This window comes from Triturus cristatus, chromosome 3_1, assembly GCF_964204655.1.
Source record: "Triturus cristatus chromosome 3_1, aTriCri1.1, whole genome shotgun sequence".
Lineage (NCBI taxonomy): Eukaryota > Metazoa > Chordata > Amphibia > Caudata > Salamandridae > Triturus > Triturus cristatus.
In genome coordinates this window covers 43727192-43749430 of record NC_140583.1, presented here as the reverse complement: position 1 = coordinate 43749430, position 22239 = coordinate 43727192, and the positions used below count along the sequence as shown (strand labels likewise).

Sequence of the window (22239 nt, the reverse complement as noted above, 5' to 3'; positions counted from 1 at the left end):
TAAATGTGATACAGTGGTCTTGCAAGCAGGAGTACTGTGTTTGTCAACCTAGCCTCTTTTTATCTCTTTCTCATTGAAGGAAATCTGGCCAACTTTAACAAAGAAAGCACCAATAACCTAGGCCTGGAATATGACTTCTCCACTATTATGCACTACGGAAGGTGAGCCTGAGATGCCACTACTGATAGCCGCAAGGGAGTCTGAGATGTTGTATCGAGGAGTTGAAGGAAGGGTCTGCTGCCTGCTTCCTCCTGATTTTCAACCTTAAAAATTCAGTGCATGTTCTCTGTCTCACAATTTGGACTGCCAGATAGTGGCTCAAGACACAGTGTGAGCTGTACCAAAGAGCCCTACATGCTCACTTACAAAATACAATTGCACATTGAAAAACAGAGCGATCTGATTGGTTAAGAAACCTTGTTTTCATGTTGCTCTTTTCGGTCTCTCAGGATCGGTACAAGTGCCACAGAACTTAGCAATCTGGCAGAAAGGGAAGATGACGAATAACTTTGCAGCCACCATTACAGGAGACGAGGACTCAGTCCCCGTATCCAGAACTGTGTAAAAGAAAAAGGGGGGCATCGAGAAGGAGTGGGGGGCAGGGTAGGGATACTCCCACCCCCTGCTCTTCTAAGGGGACTCAGAGGGAACTCCCCCCACCAGGTGCCATTTTGTTGTTGTGCTGAGAGTCCCCTGGTACTCTCGTGTGACTTATGCACAGCCCAGTGAAGTAGTCCATGATGTAGTTTGAGATGTCATCAGTGATGTCATCAATTATTTCAATTAACATGTCATGATTGATGTAATATATGAGGTCATAAGCAGCGTATGGGGGTGCAAGTTATAGTTGGCTCAGTAAACTATAACTGGTAAATGTCAGTGATTTTCTTCTTTTTTAAACGTTAGGGTTTATATAACAACACCTAGTTATAATGCCACTTTAACCAATTGGGTTTTTTTCATTGAATTTCATAGGGTTTTTAAATGTTATCTAAAATCCTATTACCTTCCATAACTATAACCTTTGTTATGAGTTAATATACAAACATACAAATATATGTATGGAAAATGTATGGGATATAGGGCTATGTTAAATGGTTCTTGTACCATTTTCAAACTACAAGACCGTAGGTGACATTACCACCATTGAGTGGCAATGTCAAATGAACCTTGAATTTGAGTATTGCACTCAATAAATGCATGAAGAACAACAGGAGAGGAAGGGAACAAAGACAGGGTACACTCCTATTCCCCTCAAATAAATCAAACAATCAACAGAGGAGTGTGTCAGTATAGTAACAAAATGAAAGAGCAGGCATGCTAGTAATTGCATTCAGATTATTACTTTTTTTTAAAAAAACATTCGTTTTTTTTATAAAAGCCCTCACTCACCAACCTGGTTGGTGACATTCTTCATCATTGGGCCCCACCAGGAGTGGCCGAATGCCACCCTAGTGTGCTTCGACGCCAGTTTACTGCAGAGCTGGTAAAAAACGTGTAAGGTGAAAGTGAATTTAGTGAGATTTAAAAATGCCCAATTGTGTCAAAAAAAGACCTTTATTAATTTTGCCAATCAGACATGAAGAAAATAATTATTGTGTGAGATAACGAACTGGGATTACAAGTTCATATATTATCCCAAAAAGTGCGGACAACATGTTTCTGCCTCCATGAATATTTATCAGGCTTTCATCAGGACCAGGGATGTGTAGTGTGAAGAACCCGGCGGTATGGGCGCGCTAAGGCCCACCCTGACCACGGGTTCGTAAGTGTTAAAAATTTCAAAAAACACTTGGTATAGATTCCGTCAGTTATAGAGAGGAACCGAGTTTATTCTAATAAAAAGAAGTAGTGACAAACAAAGACGTACAACATTAAGAAACATAAAAGACAAACAAGTTATGCGTCAGTATGCATCTGAAGAATGTCACAGATAGTGGACATGCATACATGCTCATTCCGGGTGCACTTACAGTAACAGTTACAAGAATGCTGGTGTTGCTATCTGTGGACTAGTGCTAAGATAAAAAGGACTACCAAAGGGGTCCTATTATAAGAAACAAGGGAGCGCTTCATCTCTAATTAGGGGGGATGCAGGTGCCCAAATAACTTTATGCACTAGCCGGTGTACTAGGCCGTCATATAAGTGGCCAACCGTCACCAATGCTAATGGGCAAAACGAGATTACATGAGGAAACGCTATTTTCTTACAAAAGGTGCAACGGTTCAATGCACCATGGGTCACGTGAGGGGGGTGGTGGCAAAATGGCACACCCTAAACAAGAGAAAAAAGAAACAGAGAAATAACAAGAAGAATTAAATTAAGTCAGGGACTCGATTTCCCAAGAAAAGGTACTTAGCAATAGGTTGAGGGGGAACTCACGCCAACAGAGCCAGGCACCCGTTATGGACCTAAGCACTCCCTCTTCATAAACGGACCCCGACGATGAAGAGTCGGCGGTCCTGTGCGGAAATATAAAGCCAGGTCGACCCAAGACGCGATCACGTGGGGCGTCGCGTTACGTCTCGGTAGTGTGGGTTAACCGGCTAAACCAATCTGCAGGAAGTATGTTGGAACGCGTCTGGGTGATGCTAACACATTAAGCCAATGGCGCATAACAACCTAGAGTGCTGGTTGCTATGGTGAAAGACCAAAACAGCAAGGGAAGTATCCCAGGTTAACCGGCTTGTCCAATCTGCAGGCCTTATGTTGGAACGTGTCAGAGAAACGCTGGCACGTTCAGCCAATAGTGCAATGCAGCCCAGCTTACTAGTTGCTATGGTGAAATCCACACTGGAAGTGTCCCTTTTAGTGAACAAAGTGGGAGTGTGCATTTATATCAAAGGACTCACTTCTCGGTCAGATAGACTAATATGGACAGGAGCGGGAGGGGGGGGAAGGGGAATTGGTGTAAAACCACATGGGAAGTATCCCGATTAGCGATCAAGGAGGGAGTGGGCATTTGTATGCAAAGGTGCTGGATTAAACCTAAGGAATCACATCTCGGTCAGATGAAAATATTAAAGTGTCCTCTGAAATAAACTAATACAGACGGGAGCGGGGGGAAAAGGGACGGCTCAAGAAAAGAAAGGATTGGAGAAAAATCAAATGGATGACAGGGTGGTCACGAGTATAGTGTGTTCTAATTGCAGTAATTGTCATTAGAAGCTCAGTGTAAAATAGTCATAAAGTAAACAAGAGAAACATGACAACTGGTGGTAAGCAAAGGATAATATGGGGGTCAAAAGTGTTGAATGTTGGGATAAAAGTGGTCACAGTATGAAGATCAGAATGGTCATTACTGTGCCCAACTGTGGTTAGAGGAGAACCAGATTTTACAGCCAACCAGTAAATGAAAGGCGATGGGGACGACTTATAAAATAGTAGCCCATGGGATATTATCATTCAGTCCCTTCTGATGTGTCCCAAGACGATAGACCCATCTCTGCTCTCTTTCATAAAGTATTTTCTGAGTGTTCTTACAAGTGGTGACTTGTTCAATAACTGTCCATCTCATGTCATTGGTTGTGTGATAGGATTGTAGAAAGTGTTCACTTAGTTTGGTGGTGGCTCTACCACATCTGATATTACTCAATAAATGCAAACATGGCAGTTAATTTGCACAGCTTCCTTAAATAACTTGTGTTATTGGGCAGATTTATTTTTACTGACAATATATATATGTATATATACCTTGCAACAGCGGTATTATTTAACACAATATAGTGATAGTGTAATGTTCCAGTCCATTTCTTTTTGCATATTGCATTGCTGTTTTTCATTAGCAAAATCACCCTTTCCATGTCACATGGTGTTAAATCACACTGTTGTTCCAATTGCCCTCACCGGGGCTGCACTCCTGAATTAAAAGGTTAAATCTATGGAGAGACAATGCAGAGTTTGTACCACTTCAACTGGGCACTAATGTGTCCTCAGAGAATGGGAATCAAGAAGGGGAGGGAAGGGAGAGATGGGTTCTTGAGCAGGACACACAAGGATGTGTGCCAAGGAAGAAACAGGCATAGCAGGGAAGATATATTTGAGCTGTTTGCAGAATTGTGTGATAGATTGGCACTGCTGGAGTTATGAGATAAAAGCGCTTCTATTCCCAGAACATTATAATCCAACACATTTTGCAGCTAACAGTATAACTGGCTCCACTTGCAATGCCAGGTAGAAACAGCTTCACAATCTGAAATCTATATATCAATTTTGGATACAGAAATATGCAAAACATTTAATAAGGACTTTTCTGTGAGTCACATTTAAATAGTTGTAGAAGACGAATTTAGTCTATGGAGCATCTTACTGACATTAAAGCGATCCCAGGTTTGTGAAGTCAACTTTCTATGAGGCCAGATGCCTGAGTGATATCCAAAAATATCCAAAATAGATGTCTTTATGAAAAAGCCAATGTTCAGGTAAAAAACACCCCACCAGTCAAGTTGTCGAAACATGGGTTAAATAGGACGTGCCTCCTTGTCTGCCCAGCGCCGAGACACCATTTATGGTATTTGTTCGCGCTTTAGAAATTTAGAAATAAATAAATATAAATGTTATGTATTTTACCAAAGCTCAAAATATATTGTGGTATAACCGCCTTCGAAAACATGGGATATTTGGAGCCAAAGATTCTGCAGCAATTTTTGAAATGTAGAAAGTTCAGATCTGTTTTTCTTTGCACCAGGATTTCTTGAAGACTGGTCTATTAAGCCATATTAGGTCCAGACTCCAGAGCTGGACAGGAAGAGGACAACAAGTCTGCTTGGTGTAGTAAGATTACATTAATATTTTAGTTAGATTTTTGTTGTGCTGTAAGAAACTCAAGTTTCAAAATATCTGGAGTACATCTAACTACCACACAAAATGGTCTGACACAAGAGGGGGGATGGTGACAGTTGACGAATGTGAGGTTGGAGGTGTTCAAGTCAGTAAAGAACAGAAGATTGCAAAAAGCTTGATTTTTCTAAATAAACCACAATAAACCAAATTCAAGCCTTAAAAATAGTACCAGAATGCATACTGAATCCAAGAAATGTGATGCTGAGGGTATAATGTATGTGCCTTTATTCCCTCCAGGTTTGCATTTACTAAGACTAGTGGATAGGCAACAATCGTTCCCATAAAAAATACTAATGCAGACATTGGGCAAACAGTTGGTCTCAGCAACTTGGATCTTGCTAAAATCAACCGGCTATATAACTGTGGTAAGTAGCAGTTTTCTGTGATTAATTTGGATATTTGTGATTTGCTCAATGTTCTTCTTCTCCTATGGCATCCCAGGGTCATTACTTCTGCTCAGTAGTGGTATCCACCAATACTGGAGATTAAATAAATACCAGCATTCTCATTTACTATGCATCACTCGCATCATAGATCAGCATCATTACATTTATGTGATTTCTGTATCCTCTCCTCTTTGTGATCACACGTTACCCTAAAATTCTCTATGTCTTCTCATCTGATCTAAACATCTTCCCCTGCATGTGATCTAATATCACTTCCTTTCATGTGATTGCAGAATCTTCCTTTATGTGATCCCAACTTCCTCTATTTCATGTGATCCCAATATCGGCTTCCGTCGTATGTCCAATTTATTCTCTCCAAGGTGAACCCAGTATCACAATCTCCACTTTATATCAGACTTTTTGACTTGCATCCATTCCTGCACAATTTCCCAGCATCGACTCGTTTCTGTGAACATAGCATACTCTCCCTTCATGTGATTCCAGCATTCTCTCATTCATGTGATCACAGCATCCTGAACCTTCAAATGATCTCATATTCTCTCGTTTATGTTATCATAGCATCCTGCCTCTTCATGTGATCCCAGCATTTTCTCATTCATGTGATCATGGAATCCTCTCCCTTCATGGGATCCCAGCGTTCTCTCATTCATGTGATCACAGCATCCTGAACCTTCAAATGATCTCATATTCTCTCGTTTATGTTATCATAGCATCCTGCCTCTTCATGTGATCCCAGCATTTTCTCATTCATGTGATCAGAGAATCCTCTCCCTTCATGTGATTCTGTATTCTCTCATTCATGTGAGGTCATCATCCTCTTCTATCATGGATCCTCCCATCTGATCTCATCATCTGCTCCTCCAGTCGATCTAGTATCACTTCCTTTCATGTGATCGCAGAATCCACCTTTATATGATCCCCCTTACTCTGTGAAATACCTTTATATTCTCTACTCTGTGCAATCCCGGCATTCCATTGTTGAAGTGATGCAAACACATTCTACTCGATGTGCTGTGTGTGATCCCAGCATCCAGTCCTCGCAACTAGGCCCAGTATCTTCCCCATGTGATCTCATTATCCCCATCTCACTTATTGTCCCAGCAACCTCTACTTCTTGTGATCTCTCTGTATCATAGAATTCTCTTTGCCCATCCTCTCTTTTGTGGGATCACATCATGCTGTTCTCAATGTGTTCCATGTGAGCATCCTTTACTCTATGTGATCCCATGATCTCATTTCAGTGTCCTGCACTCCACCTGACCCTAACATTCTCTCATCCTCATGAACTAGGCGTCCTCTCTTCTTGTGTCATCCTTGCAGTCTCTCTTCAAGCAGTGCCAGTAACCTGTCTTCTGGTGATCCATGCACCTTCTCCTCACTCTTATACATGTTACTTCAGCGTCCTTTTCCCCATGTGATTCCAGTTCCCTTTACTACTTGTGCACCACGCGAGATGTGCATCATCTACTCCCTGTGATTGCATCATCCTGTTCTCCAAGTGATCCCAACATCCTCTCCTCCATGTGATACTAGCTTCCTGGTCTTCATGTGATCTTAACACCCTCTTTGACGTGTGATCTAAGCATACTGTCCATTATGTCTGTTCTCTGTCTTATCCCAGAATCATCTCCTGCATGTGATCACATGATCCTTCCCACCTAGTAATCCCAACAACCCCATCTGCAAATTACCCCAGCATGCAAGCCTCAGAGTGTTTCCAAGAATTTTCTCTGCTCATGTGATCCGAACATTTTTTCCTTCCTTTTTATCGCAGTATTCTCTTTTTCCCACATGGTCTTGGACACTGCATAGAGGTGGTTTTACCCATTTTGACCAATGTGATGGGTGTGTAATGTGTTCTGTGGAGAATCTTTCGCTGGACCAACCTAAATCAGGAGTGTATGACCACCTCTCGCGGTGATGTGAGGGCCTCCATCCACTCTTCATCAGTAAACGTTCCCACATCTCCCTCCCATTTTGTCCGGACTGTCTTTAGGGTGTCGGGCAAATTATTGAGCAATTTCTGGTGTGTCAATGAGATCGCCTCATCATTAAGGTAGTCGTCTAGGAGCCGATCCTCCAGTGGGAAGGATTCTGAGAGAGTCGTCCCAAGCTGAATTGTTCTTAATAGGGCATGCCGAATCTGAAGGTATTGATAGGACTCAGTCTGGGAAATCTCAAAATTCCCTCTGGAGGTCTACAAAGGGCTTGATTTTTCGTCCCTTCCATAGGTCACCACCCTTGAAAGACAGATGTAGTCCCACTTATCAAAACCTGTCTGGTGCACCAGTAATCCCAGTCTCTGTGAGTCCCATAAAGGGGTAGCAAGAGTAACTTAATCTTTTCAGCCCAGCGCCGCTCGTGCACTGTGCCGAAGCTTGATCGTAATTAATGTCGGGGTGTACAGCGTTTTTTTTCCCCCATAGAGGGCTCTAAGGAATCCTCTCGGCATCATATTACATCGATCTAGTCTGTACGCAAGCTCATTTTGCTCCACATGGGCCCATCTATTGACCACTATTAACTGCGATGCCCAGTAATAATTTTGGAGTGCCGGGAGGGCAATTCCGCCATCGTACCAGCCTTTTGACCAACTTATTTTGCGCTATTTGGGGCACTCCTCCATCCCAGAGGAGCGTCTGTACCACTGTCTCGACAGCATGGAAGTACTTCGGGAGTACTAGATAGGGTGTATTTTGCAAAATCTAAACAAAGCGGGGGAGTGCCATCATTTTATACAGGGAAGCTCTGCCTAGAAGCGACAAAGGCAGGGATCTCCAATGTTTGACATCTTCGTGTAGTCTTCGTAAAGGCGCGTCCAAATTATGGACATAAAAGACCGCTGGATCCGTGGTGACATAGATTCATAAATAGCTAAATCCCTCCGTGGTGATCTGTACCACACAGGATCTGGGGAGCCGAGGGGGGAGACCCACTGATGACGTATATGACCAATTTGTCCCAATTTATTGTATAACCGGAGTATTTTTGGAATAAAGTGAAGATATGTGCAAAGACGAATAGGGGCTTGCCAGGTGGAGAAGGATATCATCAGCGTGAAGGGAAATACGGTCTTCCTAATCCTCTATCCATTTTAAACCCCTTGTAAGCGGGTTTCCTCTTATCCAAATCGCTAATGGCTCTAAGACCAAGGCGAAAATCAACGGTGAGAGGGTACAACCCTACCTCGTCCCCCTGCTCAAGGTGAAAGGCTTTGATCTACCCCTATTAACTAAGACCTGAGCTAGGGTCTCTGAGTATAAAAGTTTAACCCAAGCTAAAAACTTGTCTCTGAAACCAAACTTCTCTAAGACCGAGAAGAGGAAGGACCATTCTATCATATCAAATGCCGTTTTAGCCTCTAAAGAAATAACAATTGTATAGTTCCTAACAGTATTAGCACTCCCCAGTACTCCATGGAGGCAACAAAGGTTTAGTGAGGTGTTTCTGCTCGGTGTGAATCCTGACTGGTCAGGATGAATCGGTCTATGAAGCAGTGGTGCCAGCTGCATCACCAGGATTTTAGCTAGTATCTTGACCTCTGCGTTTAATAGCGATATTGGTCTATATGACACGCAGTCACCCGGCGGCTTCCCAGTCTTGTAAATGACAACTACATTCACTAATCGTTGGTCATCAGGCAGTTTTCCATTTTTAACACTTTCCTGATACATACTCAATAAGTGCGGAGATAGTGTTAACGCATTTACTTTATTGAGTTTGATTGGGAGGCCCTTGGAGCCCATCGCTTTCCCGGAATACAACGCTCCTATTGCCTTCACTATTTCACTCTCTAAATCTAAATTGTCTCAGTCCTCCATTCCAAGGGCTGGGAGACTCATAGTGGCTAGGAGCCCCTGCGCATCCAGTTGAGATGAAGTATATAGACGCTCATAATACACTCCAAAGGTGCCTGTTGTTTCCTGCCTACCCTTTAAAAGTGCACCAGTGTCGCGGCTGAGCTCAACCACCCATCTAGAGGCCAGTTCTCTTTTATCCAACCAGGCGAGCAATTTGCCCGCTTTATCACCAACCTCATAAACACGATGTTGGGATGCCCTATTCTGCGCTTTTACTGCCTCCTCAACAATGTCTTGGTATATTCTCTGCTTAATTATTAGCCTTGGAGTATATCTGGGGACACCGACGTTTGTAATTCTGTTTCTAATTTCCGGATTTTTGCTTCTATTTCTATCAATTGTTTCTGCCTTTCCTTCTTTTGGCCAGCTATTAATGAGACTCCCTGCCCCCTAATAACTGCCTTGTAAGCCTCCCATAATATTTGAGCTGAGTCAGCTGACTCCTTATTTTCTATAAAATAGTTTTTCGTTGCTGTTATTAAGCCTGTTTTGACAGATGGCACTTCTGGTACCAGGGGTTGATTGCCATGCGAATACTCATATGTCCTGTATCCCGCCCATAGGTCACACTCGTCGAGAATGATCTGAGATACCCCTAGAGAGGGGGTGGCACACATCGACAAACATCTGGAGCTGCACCCCCACCCCAAAAATATAGTCTATACGGGATAAACTGCCATCGGCCCCTGAATGAAAGGTGTATTGACAGGTCTGAGGATTACGGGCCCGCCATACGTCGACGAGACCCATGGCCGTTAGGAACTCGGCCAAGGCCTTTCCAGTGGCATCCTGTTGTCTGGCTGGCCAGTGGTCTATTTCCCCATTGATGGCAGCATTACAAACTCCTCCAATTAATAATTCCCCTTGTGGCTGGTTAATAATATGTACCCCTAGCCCGGCAAAAGTGGATGTGTGTAATCTGGGGGGAATATAGAGGGATGTGAAATGCAAGAGTCTACCCTCCCAGTGCCCTGACAAAGTCACATAGCATCCCCTTGAATCAAGTGTTACTTTTTGCACCGTAAAAGGAAATGATCTGTGAAGCAAAATACCCCCCCCTCATCCCCCCTTGAGCCTCTAGTGTAGCCGGAGTGGGAGGCTCTGTGATTCTTGACCTTCCCTTGCTCTTGATTTTGGAGTTTCCCTTTCCATAAAGGACCAGGTAAATGTCACCTGGATGCCAGTGGAACGATGAAGGACATTAATCCAGACGCCGATTAAGAACAAGATGGATTATGGCAATGCGCTATATTTTGGAATGACTAATTTTCTATTTAATTGTCTGCAGTCCATTCAAAATGCTGTAGCCAGGCTCATCTGTAACAGCTCAGATTCTCTCTGCCTAAACTCACTTCATTGGATGCCTGTTCTTAACAGTGCCAAATTCAAGCTGGGATGTCATGTCCACGAACCTCTATATGACGCTCGACCAACTATTTTACGTAGTTGAGTGGCTTTCTATAAGCGTTTATAAGCTCTTTCCTTGGTTAATTTAGCATTGGTCAACGCTAAATGCATCCGAGAAACCGGGATGGGCGGGCACTCTTTCACCCATTTTGGCTGTTGTGCTCTGGAATTCACTACTTGTTGGTCTTCGTCAGACCATGGACCACTCTACTTTCCGGAAGAGATTGAAAACCTGTCTATTTCCCCTATAACTGAGTCAGAGGCAGGTTGCAAGGTAGCGGACCTTCTAGCACTGTTATATCCCTTTGAGGATGAATGTTGCGTTCTAAATACAATAAACAAATAAATGAGGTTTGCAACTCTGCCAAGTTTCAGCAAAGATGAAGATGACAACATTTTGCAGCAAAGCCTTACTCTTCAGGCTACTGCACCATGTTCCTTTCAATTATTTCACAGCATGCATGCCTGTGCCCCACAAGCGGACTCTCTCATCTGTCCCCCTCTTTCTACCATTACCCTTAAGTAGTATAACTGGCACACTGGGCTTAAAACGTGAGGCAAACTGTTGGCTGGTTCTGTTGTAAGAAGACATACCTTTTGGGCAAGTAGAGCACTGTTTGCAACATCCAAACATATTAAATAGAAGAAACTGACCATTGGTTGCAATAAGCAGGACACCAAACACAAAAACCTAATTTTACAAATGATAAACCAGACAAAGATGACAGTCTGACTGCAAAACACAACCATAAAAATGAGAAATAGGACAAGCAGAGCATTGGTTGGCACAAGCATAACGCTGTTTGCAGAAACCTGCTCTTACAAGCAATAGGCAGTGCAGCACAATCATAGGTAGTGCAGTACAATCATAGGTAGTGCAGTACAATCATAGATAGTGCAGTACAATCATAGGTAGTGCAGCACAATCATAGGTAGTGCAGTACAATCATAGGTAGTGCAGTACAATCATAGGTAGTGCAGTACAATCATAGGTAGTGCAGTACAATCATAGATAGTGCAGTACAATCATAGGTAGTGCAGTACAATCATAGGTAGTGCAGTACAATTATAGGTAGTGCAGTACAATCATAGGTAGCGCAGTACAATCATAGGTAGTGCAGTACAATCATAGGCAGTGCAGCACAATCATAGGTAGTGCAGTACAATCATAGGTAGTGCAGTACAATCATAGGTAGTGCAGTACAATCATAGGTAGTGCAGTACAATCATAGGCAGTGCAGCACAATCATGTGTAGTGCAGTACAATCATAGGTAGTGCAGTACAATCATAGGTAGTGCAGTACAATCATAGGTAGTGCAGTACAATCATAGGTAGCGCAGTACAATCATAGGTAGTGCAGTACAATCATAGGCAGTGCAGTACAATCATAAGTAGCGCAGTACAATCATAGGTAGTGCAGTACAATCATAGGTAGTGCAGTACAATCATAGGTAGCGCAGTACAATCATAGGTAGTGCAGTACAATCATAGGCAGTGCAGTACAATCATAGGTAGTGCAGTACAATCATAGGTAGTGCAGTACAATCATAGGTAGTGCAGTACAATCATAGCTAGTGCAGTACAATCATAGGTAGTGCAGTGCAATCATAGGTAGTGCAGTACAATCATAGCTAGTGCAGTACAATCATAGGTAGTGCAGTACAATCATAGGCAGTGCAGTACAATCATAGCTAGTGCAGTACAATCATAGGCAGTGCAGTACAATCATAGGTAGTGCAGTACAATCATAGGTAGCGCAGTACAATCATAGGTAGCGCAGTACAATCATAGGTAATGCAGTACAATCATAGGCAGTGCAGTACAATCATAGGTAGCGCAGTACAATCATAGGTAGTGCAGTACAATCATAGGTAGTGCAGTACAATCATAGGTCGCGCAGTACAATCATAGGTAGCGCAGTACAATCATAGGCAGTGCAGTACAATCATAGGCAGTGCAGTACAATCATAGCTAGTGCAGTACAATCATAGGTAGTGCAGTACAATCATAGGTAGTGCAGTACAATCATAGGTAGCGCAGTACAATCATAGGTAGCGCAGTACAATCATAGGTAGTGCAGTACAATCATAGGCAGTGCAGTACAATCATAGGTAGCGCAGTACAATCATAGGTAGTGCAGTACAATCATAGGTAGTGCAGTACAATCATAGGTGGCGCAGTACAACCATAGGTAGTGCAGTACAATCATAGGTAGTGCAGTACAATCATAGGCAGTGCAGTACAATCATAGGTAGTGCAGTACAATCATAGGTAGTGCAGTACAATCATAGCTAGTGCAGTACAATCATAGCTAGTGCAGTACAATCATAGGTAGTGCAGTGCAATCATAGGTAGTGCAGTACAATCATAGCTAGTGCAGTACAATCATAGGTAGTGCAGTACAATCATAGGCAGTGCAGTACAATCATAGCTAGTGCAGTACAATCATAGGCAGTGCAGTACAATCATAGGTAGTGCAGTACAATCATAGGTAGTGCAGTACAATCATAGGTAGCGCAGTACAATCATAGGTAGTGCAGTACAATCATAGGCAGTGCACTACAATCATAGGTAGTGCAGTACAATCATAGGTAGTGCAGTGCAATCATAGGTAGTGCAGTACAATCATAGGTAGTGCAGTACAATCATATGTAGTGCAGCACAATCATGTGTTATAAAGCTATTCATATTTCTGTTCCACATAACTTTATTAGGTGCTGCAAAGCAAGGCACACATCAATACTGAGAACACGGGAGTACTAAGTGCTCTATGTACTAATCATTGCTTTTGTGCAGCATCTATTTTGCAAACTGAGAACACTTGCCCTGTCAGATGTACTAATCCAAAATAGTGCAAAGATTATATTCTAAGGGCCCGATTCACAGAAGTAGTCTAACTTTACGACTTTCGATATTCACAAAGGGCATTAACGAGTAGTAAAGTTAGACTTTTGGTCTAAGTTTAGACCAAAAGTCTAACTTAGACCAAAAGTGTAACTTTATTACTACTGAAAGTTCCAAGTCTACCATTGAGATAGCTGTTACATGGATGCTAGAGTCTATGAACTCATCATCAGTCACATTACACGCCACATTGCTTTATATCCCTGAACCTCACATATTCAGCTGTCTGACCTAAACGCCTGTAAGGGTCACCTTAGTATTTTTAACTGCACAGGTGTGTTTACGAGTTCCAGGAGGGTCTTTGATGTTCCTGGTATTTAGGAGCTTCCTATATCTTCAGTCTGTGCCTGACTCTGCGAGGAATCAGCCCCTTCCAACTCCAGTGCTTGTTGACATACTCTGACCCAACTGAAAGCAGCCTAGAGCAGCAGAACCTTGTGAAGCTATTTTACTTAAAATGGGACGAACTGATGCATAATTCAAAGGAAACAACAGGAAACATCATGGCTGCAAAGATGCAGGTTTCCCATCAGTAAGGCTCTGGCAAGGGGAAGAACCTGTGGGGATCTGTAGACACCAGCATTAGTGAAGGGGTGCAAAGGAGTCCTTCTTCAGGCAAGAATGGGTCAAGACAATCTTCTGACACATTCAACACTCTCATATGTGAGCTGTGGTGTTCAGATGGATCCACTCAGCAGACATCAGTCAAATAACTGTGGACAGCTTGCAATCATTGTAAGCCTAGTGACTTGAATGTTGCCTAAATCTGAACTGATTGGGAGGAAAGAATGGTTTAAATTAAGTAAATGAAAACATGTCATGTATATACGTGACTAGCTCTATGACAACAGATATGCACCCCTGACCAACTCCACAACTGACATTTCTCTCCCACTCTCTGATTGCAGTGTAAGCAGAAGAAGCGATGCGGCGCAGGTTGACTCAGAGAAGATTGAATCCACCAGAGTCCCCATCTCAAGAGACGAAGCTCCTATTTCATTCTATGTCACATCGTCTGATACGTCACATCGTTTTGAATGTTCATCCTAGTGTTGTGATAGAGGCCCTCATTCAGAATTTGGTAGAAAGGATACTCCGTCAAAAGAATTGGTGGATATTCCATCCCCTAAACCTGAGTTTCCAGGCTCAATATAGAGTCGCAGCACTGCCATGTTTCCATTGGCGGACCACCCACTGGCTCCCCAAGCGGAAACTTTGGACAGATGAAAAATGGGCCATTTCTTAAAGTGCCTCAAACATCCTCCCTATTTAGGGTGATCATTTTGACATACCTTTTTCCTGTTCTGGCCTGCCTGGAAAGCCTGGAGGCCGCAAACAGAAAACCAAGGAAATGACCTCAACGCTCTTAGAGTGTTTTGTTTTTCAAAAAGAAGCGCTTGCTTTGGGAGTTTATTTTTGAAGAACAAATATATTTTCCTACCAGTTGCATTAAACATGGCACACACTCAGCAGAGGGTCTCAGCAGAGTGTCAGTGCCTTCCAAGGAGCCACAGCAAGGGGCAACAAGGCCTCTAGTGTTTGTATAATGTGTGCTGTTGTGCTATTCCTCTTCTGTAGAGCTCTGATCACCTTTCTTGAGATATGGAACCCTGGCATCAAATGTATTTTCTGCTGCCACTGTATTACGGGAGTCTCAGAAATAAATACCCAAATAAAGTTGCATTGACAGCTGAAATATGACTGGTTGAACTATGTTTTCAGACTATACAATACAAATTGTGTATCATGTTCTATAAGGAGCAGGGTGGCAGGGAGGAGAGTTCAAGACTCTGGCAGCTTCCCAGGATGCCATCAGCAAGGCTTCCAGATTACACATGTGAGAATCTACAATTGAGCCTCGTGTCCTATGACTGTTGTCATTGTCTTATAGATGTCGTGGAGTGGTGAGTGAGGCTGAGGGAATGTGTGTTGTCTGATGTGCTATTTGTGTGGGTTACTCGACTTACACCGGGGTTAGTAAGGAGAAATAGGTACCGATGGGCTAATCTACAGTAGTGTTGGACCTATTAGTGTGGCAGGCTGATTCAACCCCTCACGGCCTGGAGGGATTCAGACAGACAACGAGCACTAATAGGTTCCTCAGCTATGATGTCTTCATGGCATTCTTTTTGTAAGATTCTGACTATGGAAGCATAGATACATAGTGATGTAAGGTTAAGCTACTCTCCTCTCAGTGGAGCTCAAGTGTCATTTGATAAAACACACAAGAAAAAGCACAGCACAATTTGTTACTACCATACAATGAGAGAAGTGACCTAAATAGGGTCACCCGGGTCACTCTGGACCTCCACTAGCCTTCCAAGAAATAAAGAGTCGATGACGCAGTAGAGAATGCAATCAAACTGGTTTATTCACAGAGTACACTGCAGCGGAGTCCAGTCTGACCAGCCCTATGAGATGGCTGTCGAGGGACTGACTCCAACAAGCATAAAGTTACATTATGTATGTTACGGAGCCCCCAAAAACCCGCCTACTATGGAAAGGCACTGGTTAATGTCGTAATACAATGGGGATACATAACATAGATTTCGATTCCTCAGCCGGGCACAATCTATCTACTGCCCAAGGTCTTCTAGCTTATCCTCCCCACCAGGCAGGTGGGAGAAGGCCTCTAACGGGAAAGGCATGCGTTAATGAGAACACTTGCAAGTGAAAGAAGCCAAAATCGAGCATTGAGAAACAAAACTTACCAAGAACCATTTCTCGTAAATAATCAAGTAGCAGTTTTGATTATAATACAAGATCAATCAATCAATCAATCAGTCATTTGTTAAGAGCACTACATACCCATGAGGGTCTCAAGGTGTCTACTAACGAGAAAATGGCGGCACAGATGCCAACCTTAATTCACACAACATCTACACTTATTGATTGCATAGGTATACACTGTTCTCAGGATAGGGCACTCTCCCTCCCTGGGAAAACACCCTCAACTTACCCTGTCCTGCGTCACGGGCAGCACACCAATCTTCTTGTCCCTATTCTAATATGAAAAACATAAACAAGGGGCATTTTCACTAATCTTATCCATGAACTCCATCCCTGCAACACTCAGTTTTCTTTTGGTGCACTGTCCTTCCGACGAGGACTCAAATTGTACCTTAGCTGCACCACTTCCGAATACACAAATCACTGCGAATAGTTGTAAATCAATCGTGTGAGACTTGAAGTATTTTTTTCTTTTTAATTGTTTTCTTTACAAAACAGCCAATGTGTTTCATCTTGTTGCACAGGACTTCTTCAGGGCTTAAAGTTCACAACACATTTAAAACAAAATTTACAAAACATAAACAATACATCATGCACTACATAAATATTTACATATACATTATAAAAATGAGATATTTAAAAGCAGTACATAAACTTTTCTGTGTACGTCTACTACGCATGTATAAGAGAGACACACGTATAAATGATTTGGGGGGCTACACCACCAAAACATTGTTCCCACAAACTAATCAATAGAGCTGACCTATACTTGAGGGCATGCTGCTGCACAAATGGCTCAAAATATTTCATCACAGTCCATACGTCCTCCACACTATAAATCAGACTCCAAGCCCATTGCGCAGCCTGATTTGCTACCATCCTTTTCTCCTCAACACTCAGATCGAATCAATACCCGCCCCATTCGCTCCTGTGCTGCCGCCCAATTCCCCTCGTTCGACCCACTCACCGGTGTCCCAACACTGCACAACGCCAAAGATGTAATGTCTGGAGAAGACACAAGAGATGACGACACAGGGAACAATGTTAGCATTGACTGAGTTGTAGGTGTAAGAGAGGGAGAAGAAACATGAGCAGAAACAGCAGACACTACATGGGTGCCTGCAGTCACCACACTCCCAGCTTGTGAAACCAGAAGGGAGACAGGCGGAGATAGAGCCGCAGCAGTCAAGTCCGCGGAAAGATCGGAGGGAGGAGGAGGAGGAGTGGGAGACTGAGATGACAGACCAACAGGGTATATTTTCTGCGGGGCATAGCGTATTGGGGGGCGAGCTTCCAGCAATTCCTCCACACAAGAATCATCATCCTCTCGAACAATATAGGACTTATAAGATTATAATCGAAACTTCCTATCAGCACACTGAATACCTTTTTCCGTTTGCTATCATAAGCTACAGCTTTCTGAACTACTGTCTGCATTCCCTTTTTCCTAGACTCCTTCTCAGCCCATATACGCCTCTCCTTGGATTCCTTCTGCCACACCTGTAAAGTGTCAAACATCGACTGCCTACTTCTTATAGAAAACAATTTATCCTGAAAATAATTCAATTTTTGTTCATCAAAGGTACCTTCCAGTGGCCACTGAAGCTCAGTATTTTCACTTGTATACTTGTGCCATAATGTATGAAACATAATGGGGCCAATACCGTGCCTCACATACATATCAAAATTCGGAGTGCCTTCTGGAGGCGCAGGCTGCCTCTCCTTCAGCCGATGTTCAACAGAACAACAGCGGCACCCCAGCCACCACATTCTACTCCAACAAGGCATCCTGACATCAGCTACTTTCACTATTCACACAATCAACACACACACGCACACAAAATAGAGCACACACAAACAAAGAACCTTCAAAAGCAGTCCACCGACTGCACCAAAACAAGTCAGTCCTCAGACTGCACAAAGACAAGACAGTCCGCAGACTGTACCAAGACAAGACAGGCTCTAGCCCATGCCTTTTCAAGAATAAGCAAATTGAACAAGTGGCCTGGCAGAACGTTCAAAAATGTTCGGTATCACAAGGGTCCGCAGACCCACCGAGTTAACCAAAATGGCGCCATATTTACCAAGAATCAAGATGAACTCACCTGGTGCACACAGATCAAACAAGATTATTCTCCACTGCCAACTCTTCAGACCAAACGGTCAGATCCAAGTGTTTCGCCTTTTCAGGACCCCAGCCCAGAGGACCACTAGACGAGGAGCCGCCCGATCAGACAGGCGGGGCAGCCACGAGAACCAGGCTCAGTCATGTGAGGATCCCCGATACACCCATCCAACGAGACGCAACCCCGACCCCCACAACCCGACTACGGGCGGTATGGGTCACCTGGTGTTGTCCCTGTTCGGGCGCCAACTGAATGAAATGACCCAAATAGGGTCACCTGGGTCCCTCTCGAGCTCCACTAGCCTTCCAAGAAAGGAAGAGTCGATGACGCAGTAGAGAATGCAATCAAACTGGTTTATCCACAGAGTACATTGCAGCAGAGTCCAGTCTGACCAGCCCTAAGAGATGGCTGTCGAGGGATTAACTCCAACAAGCATAAAGGTACATTATGTATGTTGCGGAGCCCACAAAGACCGGCCTACTATGGAAAAGCGCTGGTTAATTTTGTAATACAATGGGGGTACAGAGCATAGGTTTCGATTCCTCAGCCGGGCACAAGCTATCTACTGCCCAAGGTCGTCTGGCTTATCCTCCCCACCAGGCAGGTGGGAGAAGGCCTCTATCTAACTGGAGAGGCATGCGTTAATGAGAACACTTGCAAGTAAAAGAAGCCAAAACCGAGCATTGAGAAACAAAACTTACCAAGAACCATTTCTCGTAAATAATCAAGTAGCAGTTTTGATTATAATACAAGATGGCGTCTACTAACGAAAAAATGGTGGTACAGATGCCAACCTTAATTCACACAACGTCTACACTTATTGATTGCATACGTATACAATAGGAATTATTATGAAATAGCTACATAAATGCTAACATAATACCATGTGAAGCATGAGTAATATGGCAGTGACATATTTCAATTCCAACAACAGTAGTATAACAACATGAATGTAGTTTATAGCTACTTCACACAGTTATTCCCAAGACAATCCACAATATCTCAGCGTTAGGACAAACTGCATGCATGCAGCACACACACAGAAAATAATAACATAGTGTGTATTCGTAAAGCGCACATTCACGCAAGGGTATCTTGGTGCTGAATAACAGATGTTTATTGTTACCCACCACAATGGTACCCATTTATAGACCTCAGAGGGATGAAGGGCTAGGTGAACTTGCTGGGATTTGAACTTGTGCCCATGAGGTTGAATGCAGGCCAGCTTTAGTTCACTAAGCCACCACACACTGCTCTGCTTGTGAGATTTGTGACTCATATCTACCGCAATCAACCCCACATACATCAAGTTTCTCTTGTTTTGGGTAGGGAAGTGTTACCACATTACCATGAATATTTTACCCAGATACATTATTCCTGGACATGCTGTCACTAGCATGGCACAATACTCTTGTGCTGGTATGACAACGTCTTCCACAACTGTGCATGCAAGCATTACAAGACCTGGCTAACTTTGGCTGCTCGCGATGCATTCCACTAGTGTGCAATTTCAAGATGTGTAGCAGACCCACTCACTTCTACCTCAGTAAGAAATAGCTGTTTAGCTATTTTTATCACAATCCTTGCCCAGAAATGATAAGCACTACCAGGCAAAAGGCCTCTTCTCTTAGGCACTCCTGGACCCACTGGGACTGATATGCAGCAAGCATGGGTGACCTCTGGCCCGATAAGTCACTTGCGAAGCCTATCCAATGATTGGTCAGCCACCTGGCTTGTCCTACCATCTGCCTCCCTATTTCATCTCAAATTTATAAGTTTGGTAACACTAGAGTCCAAACAAGACAAGATAAGTATAGCAAAAAATGCCTCATCCCAATTCAGATGCAGACCTATTAGCCATCACTGTGAGCATTCATATAAACATGGCAGTGACCATGAAACATGGCAGCCTAAATAGGAGGACTAACACTTCTGCATGTGTCCAGACTTTACACCCACTAATAGAAAGAACTAACAGTGTCTGCAGGCAAGCACATGATAAAACGAGAAGAGATTTAATGGGTACTGTCACACTGTTCATGACAAGCAGCAGTCAGTACCTAACCACACAATGGGGCACCTTGATCACATCATGGCACGCATAAATAAACAGATTCTCTTCAGTTCTACAGAGATGTTTTGAATAGCTTCAGTACTAACAGCTTGGGAACACTCTTCTGATAGTCTTTTCAATGATGTAAATCTTCCTGACATGGCACATATCAGTGTTCCTTGATTGACTACTCCTTGGATGTAACTTTATTCAAGGTATTTTTCAGCAGTCTGACAGCCTAAATGGAGGGTGATTTTTTAGGTCGAGCCTATAGCGGCAGCGCGCATGCTCTGCTCGCTTTGCGAGGCATGTAGTATTCAGTATGGCGTGGAAGCTTTGTGGAAGCTGCGCCCACTCTCCGCCCATTTTTTATATTGTTTTAGGTCCTAAATGCTGCCTTCAATTGGTTTTAGGCCTGTTAGTCCCTCCTCATGACGGCCATGTCGTCATTAGTATCCTTCCATGGCTACTGGCCCCTTTACTTCAAACACTATTTTCTTCTCGTGCCCCCCCACCTCCCACTGTCTGTGACTTCTGTCCCCCCTCTCACACCTCCTCACCGCACTCCCGTTCATGCCTTCTCGCACGCCCGCACTCCCATTTCCAATGCAATAGGTCTTGTGTAAATGCGAGTCCTATTGCTTTGCAATTGCTTGTTTTAAAGGCAAGCCAGCGCCTCTCTTTGTGGTGATTGGTGGGCTCTTGCTCGACTGGAGCGTGCGCTAATTTATTAAATGAATGGTGGAGGGAGGGGGTAGTAGTCGAGGGCACCAGTGGCTGTCCAATCTGCGTGCACGCCCGCACCTACCACCCCACCCTACGGCCCAGCCACGCACTCCAGAGCAACGGACCCTTTCAATGGCTCATTAGGGAGCCATAGGGGCGGCTTCAAGAGAAAGCAGCCTTCCGAGCACACCATAAACAATAAAAGATAAGGCATTGCCTCCTGCCTGTCAGGCTACCTTCACACTGGAAGCTAAGAGTGCATGTGCTTGTGGGAGGCACGGGCATTATTTTATAGCCCCTCCACCCCCAGTTTCTCCAGGGGCAGGGGAGGGGGGAACGCGGTAAGCCGCGAACGAGGAGGAAAGCTGCGTTTTTCTTCTTTCTGGTGTAGTTACTATCCTGGCAAAACAGTTGCCACCTGCCGATACCTATGGCCGTTGTTGCTAGCGCTGTCCCTATGGATTAGTCCCCCAGGTGTGTGACGGAATTACTAGGCCGATTCCCCGAGGCTGCCTCCGCTGAGCAGCTGACGAGCTGCGTAATTCTGGGCCTTGTAGTGAGTTGTGTGTGAACTTTTTCCAGCCGCTATTGGTGACATTTGTCAAGGGTGTGCCGATTTTCCAAGTCAAAAAATTTAAAACTGACGAAAAAAACGATGCAGATTTGTGTAATATAGGATCATTCAGATGAGCGAAGGGCGAGGCAAACGGTGCGACGCATGAATGCCAGTGGCGTAGCTATCAGTAGGCAATGGAGTAGGGGGTGAGTCGCACTAGGCACATGGGTAGGAAGGTCCCAAGGCACCATACCTATGCCTGTCTTTAACTATGTATCCATGGTATAGAGTACTACTCAACATGTGTTTCTTTTACCCTATTAGAGGAAGTCAATTAATCAACATTTGAGGATGAAAGCTTGAGGTGGGGAATTATCCTTACCTCTATTAGGACCCATAGCACACAGGGTATGCCCCCGAGACATGCAGCCAAGCCTAGATACTTCTAGAAGATACTGGCTTGCCACAAAGTATCACATCATTTTAGAATAGGAAAGAATATTCTGTGATGCATTATTCTGCTAAAAAATCCAGAATACCGTTGCATCCCAAGTCTTGGGCACGAGTTCTATCCCTGGTTCGTCATATGTAAGATCGACTTGTACTTTTAAAACCACCCGATCTAT

At 43.7% G+C, this 22239-nt stretch overlaps 1 protein-coding gene across 1 annotated transcript in view; it reads left to right on the top strand.

The window, feature by feature from the left end:
• LOC146859661 (astacin-like metalloendopeptidase) overlaps window positions 1-15109 on the top strand; it is a 34535-nt gene extending 19426 nt beyond the window's left edge. Inside the window, exon 5 of the mRNA XM_085646724.1 lies at window positions 14331-15109. The gene's annotated coding sequence lies outside the window, so the exon portion shown is untranslated. The remainder of the gene's footprint in view (window positions 1-14330) is intronic.
• The last annotated feature ends 7130 nt before the right edge of the window (window positions 15110-22239 follow it).